Below are 5,819 nucleotides of genomic sequence, written 5' to 3'. Positions count from 1 at the left end.
CCTTCATTCCTTCCTTCCTTCCTTCCTTCCTTCCTTCCTTCCTTCCTTCCTTCCCTCCCTCCATCCCTCCCTTCCTTTTTGTTTCTTCAGACAGGGTCTTATGTACCCTAGGCTGACCTAGCTGTATGATCCTGAACTCCTGATCCTACTGTCTTCACCTCCTAAGTGGTGTGATCACACTACACCACTGTATCTGGTCTATGCATGCTAGAAGATCGAACCCAGGGCTCTGTACATGCTAGGCAAAAATTCTTTTTAGGAATGCTCCTTTTCCTTTTTTCTCCCTCCCTCCCTTCCTTTCTTTTTTTGTAGCCCTTGCTGGCCTGGAGCTTACTATGTAGACCAGGCTGACCTTGATATCACAGAGCTCCACCTTTCTCTGCCTTGGGAGTGCTCTGATTAAAGGTATACATTCAGGACCCACACCCCCAGCTGACATGGAAGGTTGACTCAGGCCGAGTGCTTTCAGCCTGGAATGAAATAGTAATTTCTTGAGGGAAACACAAAGCCACAACCACTGAGTAGAAAGAGAGATTGGAGATCAGCTCCAAGTATGTCAGAAGATCCAGAGTCTTGGTATACAAACCCGGGGAGTCTGTGGGGTGTTCATCTCTAGAAGGTGGTATCGGAGGCAGAGAGAAAAGTCTGGGCAGGGAGTGTGAGAAGCAGGAAAAGGCCAAGGAAGCTGAGACCAGTTTGGTCAGGGGACAGGAAGGGGGACATTTCATCAACAACCATCAGAGAGATGTAGTGTGAGTGATTCTAAAAGCTCGGTAAATAATCTTTAAACAAAATTCTCCCTGGAAAACACTATGCAATTCCATTTATTATTTATTTATTTATTTATTTTTATTTGTTTTTAGATGGATGTTCTCAGATTGGATTCATATGGACTGATCTTTACGAACAGCCTTTAGTCTGTAAACACTGCCTTTTCATCTGTCTTCTAACTCTGACCCACCAGCGCATTTATAAACCAAATCACATGGATTTACTATGCTGTGTATAGTCTCTCTGTTTTTTTTTTTTAATTATTTATTATTTTTATTTTCTGTGTATGCGTGTATTGCCTACATATATGTAAGTGCACCTATATTGTGTAATGACTGTGTAGGACAGAAGAGGTCATTAGATCCCCTGGGACTGGAGTTAGGGCAGTTGTTAGCTGCCATGTGGGTGCTGGGATTCGAACCTGGGTCTTCTGTAAGAATAGTGAGTGTTCTTAACCGCTGAGCCATCTCTCTTTTTAAAGATTTCTATTTTATTTGTATATCTCTGTGGATAGCTGATTATATGTATGTGCACCATGTGTGTGCAGGTTCCTCTGCAAGCCAGAGGACACACAGGATCCCCTGAAACTGGGGATCACAAGAGGTTTCAAGCCATCAAATGTGGGTGCTGGGAACTGAACCTGGGTTCTCTGCAAGAGCAAGTGCTCTTAACTGCTGAGCCAGCTCTCCAGCCCTTCTATGCCTGTTTAACATTTTTGTTAACTTTTGAAAGTTTATTCCCCTAGGGTAGATACATAAAGGTAAAGTTATTGGATCAAGGTATATGAATTTAGAAGACAGGGTAGGTGTATATCAGCAACTAGTTTTGCCAGTTATTTTATTTATGTTACATATAATTTTCCTAATTAGCCTATGTGGTCTCTTTAGTTTCTTACATACTGGAGCTATCAACCCCTATCCTGAGCCCTTTCTCACTGAAAATAAACTAGCATGCATTTGGGAGGCTTAAAGTTTAGCATTAACTTCAGCTATATAGAAAGACCCTGTCTCAACCCCTGCCTCATACCCAAGGAGGTACCCAGATTCATTATCAACCATGTGCCCATCACCATATTTCACACTATTTAAAATATAATTTTGTGTGTGGGCCACAGCTTATCATATAACCACAGGTCTGGTTGATCAGTCTCCATTCTCTTCATTACAGCAAGTAGAGCAAACTGGGCCTCCCAAAACTTGTCAGATTGTCTCCTCACCTTCAAAGCTTCCTATGGGTCCCCTTTACCTCTGTGTTGCTTAGTTTTAACTGTCAATTCGAGACAACCTAGAATCATCTGGAAAGAGAGTCTTAATGAGGAATTATCTCGATGGGCATGTCTGTGGGGGAGTGTCTTAATTGTTAATTGAATGTGGGCAGCACCATGTCCTAGGTGGGGCCGTGAGCTGTGTAAGAATGAGGAAAGCTAGCTGAGTACAAGCAGCAGTGAGGCAGCGAGCAAGGATGCACTGTTCTCCCCGCTCTTGACTTGGGTGTCATGGGACTGTCTGCTTGAGTTCCTGCCTTGACTTCTGGAAATGATGGACTGTAACCTGGACTTGTAAGCTGAATAAACTGTTTCTTCCTTAAGTTGCCAGAGTATTTTATCACAGCAACAGAAATCAAACCACAGTAACCTCCAAGACCTCTCAATGTGTCTTTGAGACCCATCTGCTGTGACAGTCTTCCTTCCTAGTCATGGAAGAGCATATTCTTGTTTATTGGCAACACTGTCACCATTTCATTGGTATCAGATTCTGACTGACACAAGTAACATTCTTTGCTGGAAAAAAAAAAAAAAAAAAAAAAAAAAGGAGCTTCTTGGGCCAGGAAGATTGCTCAGTGGTTAAGGACCCTTACCACTATGTATGACAACTGGAATCAATCTTCAGGACTCACATGGTGGAACCAATTTCTGCAAGTTGCCCTCTGACCTCCACATGTAGCATGTGGTACCACACACACACACACACACACACACACACACACACACTAAATGCAATGTATTACAATTCGTGACCTCTGAGTGTATCACAACTGCTGTTACCCTCCCCTCTGCCTTTCACCCCAATCATGCCTGGCTCTTCCCCATGTGCCCTTGCCTTGTGGTTAGCAGGGAATCTTGGCACCATCCTCGCTTGCTCCTCTGCCCTGGTGTCTTCCACCCATTTCTTAAATACTTTTTATTTTTTATTATTATATATTTTTAAATTTATATTTATTTATTTTTATTGTGTGCATTTGAGTTTTCTGTCTGCACGTTTATAAGTGCACTGTGCATGGATTGCCCGTGAAGGTTAGAAGAAGGTATTAAGTTCTCTGAAACTGGAGTTATGAACAGTTATTAGCTGCCATGTGGGTGCGGGGATTTGAACTCAGGTCTTCTGCAAGAACAGCCAGTGTTCTTAGTTATGTGTATGAGTGTATTGCCTGCATGTATGTGAGAGCACCCACATCGTGCAATGCCGCAGAGGTCAGAAGAGGGCTTCAGATTCCCCTGGAACTGGAGTTAAGGATGGTTCGTAGCCGCCATGTGGGTGCTGGGAATCGAACCCAGGTCCTCTACAAGAGCAGTCAGTGCTCTTAACCACTGAGCCCCCACCCATTTCTCTTGGTCACCTGCTGTTATCTTTCAGAACCTTGCTAAAATGGTAGGGTCTGACTTCCTTTTCCTCCAGCCTGCCTCCAGCATGCCTAACCCCTCATAAAAGTTATCAGATCCTATGTTCTCATTACTTTTTCTGTGCTTTTCCATTTCCCTGACTTACCAATTTTAAGGCCAGAGCTTTAACTATTTATCTCTGTAAGCTGTCGACTAAGACAGCACAGGACAGTGTAGCTCTTGCTCAGCCAGTGGTGAGTAAGATCCAGTGTTTTTCTCAGGCCCCAGGAGGTACATCATTGTCTTGTCTATCCACAGACCTAGCGAAATGAAGATCTTTTCAGATTTGACTTAGTAAGAATGACCTATGTTCATCTAGTATTTAGCAACACTTGAGAGCTGATATGTCTGAGAAGCTATTCAGAAATAAAGATGATGCAAAGGATTTTTAGCTTAAATTTTGAAGGTTGGAAAAGGAGTTGGGTCTCACTGTATTTCCCAGGTTGACCTCAAACTCATGGCAATCCTCCTGCTGCAACCTCCCAAGTGCTGGGATTCCAGGTGTGCCTGGAAGTTTTAGGGGCTGGAGAGATGGCTCAGCAGTTAAGAGCACTGGCTGCTCTTACAGAGGACCCAGGTTCTTTCCCAGACCCACTTGGCAGCTAGCAACCATCTGTAACTCCAGTTCCAGGGGAATCCAATGCCCTCTTGTGGCCTTTGTGGGCATTACATGTACATGGGGTACTTACATGCAGGCAGAACACACACACATAAAAAATAAAAATAAAGAATTTCAAAGTAGTGTTTGAACAATAAAAGTAAAACCTCATTTTATTCTGTTTTTGCTATTGCCTCTCCTACCTCTAACATTTAATATTTTGTTTATTTGAGACAACATCTCACATAGCCCAGGCTGGCCTCAAACTGGTTATGTAGCTGAGCGTGATTTTGACCTGATTTACCTTCCTCTATTTCCTGAGAATTAGGATTCTAGGTGTATGCCATCATGTCTGGTTTACGCAGTGCTAAGGATCAAACCCAGGACTTGGGGTGTATGCTAGACAAGTACTCTACCAACTGAGCTACAACCTCACTACTTTTTATCCTTTGGTTTTCTGTGTGTGTGTGTGCATGTGTGTTTGTGCGTGTATGATTGCATATGTGTGCGGGATGTACGTATGTGTTCATGTGGAGGCTGGAAGACTACCTTGGGTGTCATTCCTCAGGTGACATACACCCTGTTTTTTTGGTGACAGGGTCTCTCACTGACCTGGAACTCATGAGAATGCTAGGCTGACTGACCACCGAACTTCAGGGATCCACCTTGTCTGTCTCCACAGAGCTCGGATTGGTGTGAGTCACCATAGCTGCATCGGTTCTAGTGATTGAGCTCAGGTCCTTGTGCTTTTGCAAGGCAAGTAATTTACCATCTGTGCCATCTCCCCAGCCCTTTTCTTTCACTTTTTTGAGAAGAGTCTCACCATGTAGCCCTGGCCAGTCTAGAACTTGCTATGTAGATCAGGCTGGCCTTGAACTTACAGCAATCCTCCTGCCTGAGCCTCCAGAGTGCTAGAATTACAGGCATGTGGTACCACCCCCACCTGTAAGGATTTTTATGATTAGTCTCTTTATTAAATCTTTGTATTATATAGAATTGAGTGGGACATAACTTTGCCTTTGGACTGACTGATAGCACCTTAAATCAATAGAAATCTTGATTTCTTGGAGATTTCCATGGTGTTTTACACTTAGCTTTACTGGTATGTTAGGTTAATGTACTTTGGATGCTCAGTCACTTTCTAGTCAAAGTCCATCTGCCAGCTGTTACTATTTCATTTCTTTGTGTTCTTCCTTAGGTCACTGTGAATATCACATGTGATGCTGTTTGTCAAATGCATATCATATCTTTAATCTAACAAAAGTTCCTCTTTTTCTCAACTTCCTACTCAAAAGTATAGCACTGTCTTGGCCATGCAGTTAATGGCATTAATTTAAAAGTTCTCTCCAGATCCAGGGCTGGGAGTATAGCTTAGTAGTCTACCACGTATGAGACTGTGGATTTGATTCACAACAGAAAAAAAAAAAAAAAAAAAAAGGGACAAAGAAATCTGTTCATATCCATATGATTTGTTTCTTTCTGCTTAGAGTTTTATATATGTCACATGGTCCCTTTGGTGGTAATTAAATATCATGCTCTTTGGATGCCTATGGAAATTGCCTGCCCCTGATTTTTTTTCTTATATATAAAACCATGAACCCACAATTCTGATTGTTGGTGTACTGCAGAATGCCAGAATTTATTTATTTATTTATTTGCAGTGCCAGAGAGCCCAGGGCCTTTGTGCATGCGAGGCAAGTGCTCTGCCACTGTAGCGCACCCCAGCCTCTGGGCTTCACTTTGAAAATTTAAGCTAAAAACCTTTGCGCCATTTTTTTTTATTTTAATTAA

At 42.6% G+C, this 5,819-nt stretch overlaps 1 long non-coding RNA gene and 1 other non-coding gene across 2 annotated transcripts in view; both read left to right on the top strand.

Moving 5' to 3' along the window:
- The window catches only part of LOC115069886, a 49,965-nt gene that overhangs the window by 26,711 nt on the left and 17,435 nt on the right, over positions 1–5,819 (top strand). The gene's annotated exons all lie outside the window — the stretch shown is intronic.
- On the top strand, positions 2,417–2,547 carry LOC115069890. The gene has a single exon (XR_003849133.1). It is a non-coding gene; the product is annotated as a small nucleolar RNA SNORA24 (small nucleolar RNA).

This window comes from Nannospalax galili, unplaced genomic scaffold (genome assembly GCF_000622305.1).
Source record: "Nannospalax galili isolate Female #2095 unplaced genomic scaffold, S.galili_v1.0 scaffold113, whole genome shotgun sequence".
Taxonomy (NCBI): domain Eukaryota; kingdom Metazoa; phylum Chordata; class Mammalia; order Rodentia; family Spalacidae; genus Nannospalax; species Nannospalax galili.
The sequence above is the reverse complement of the archived record's forward strand: the minus strand, read 5'-3'. Positions and strand labels throughout refer to the sequence as shown.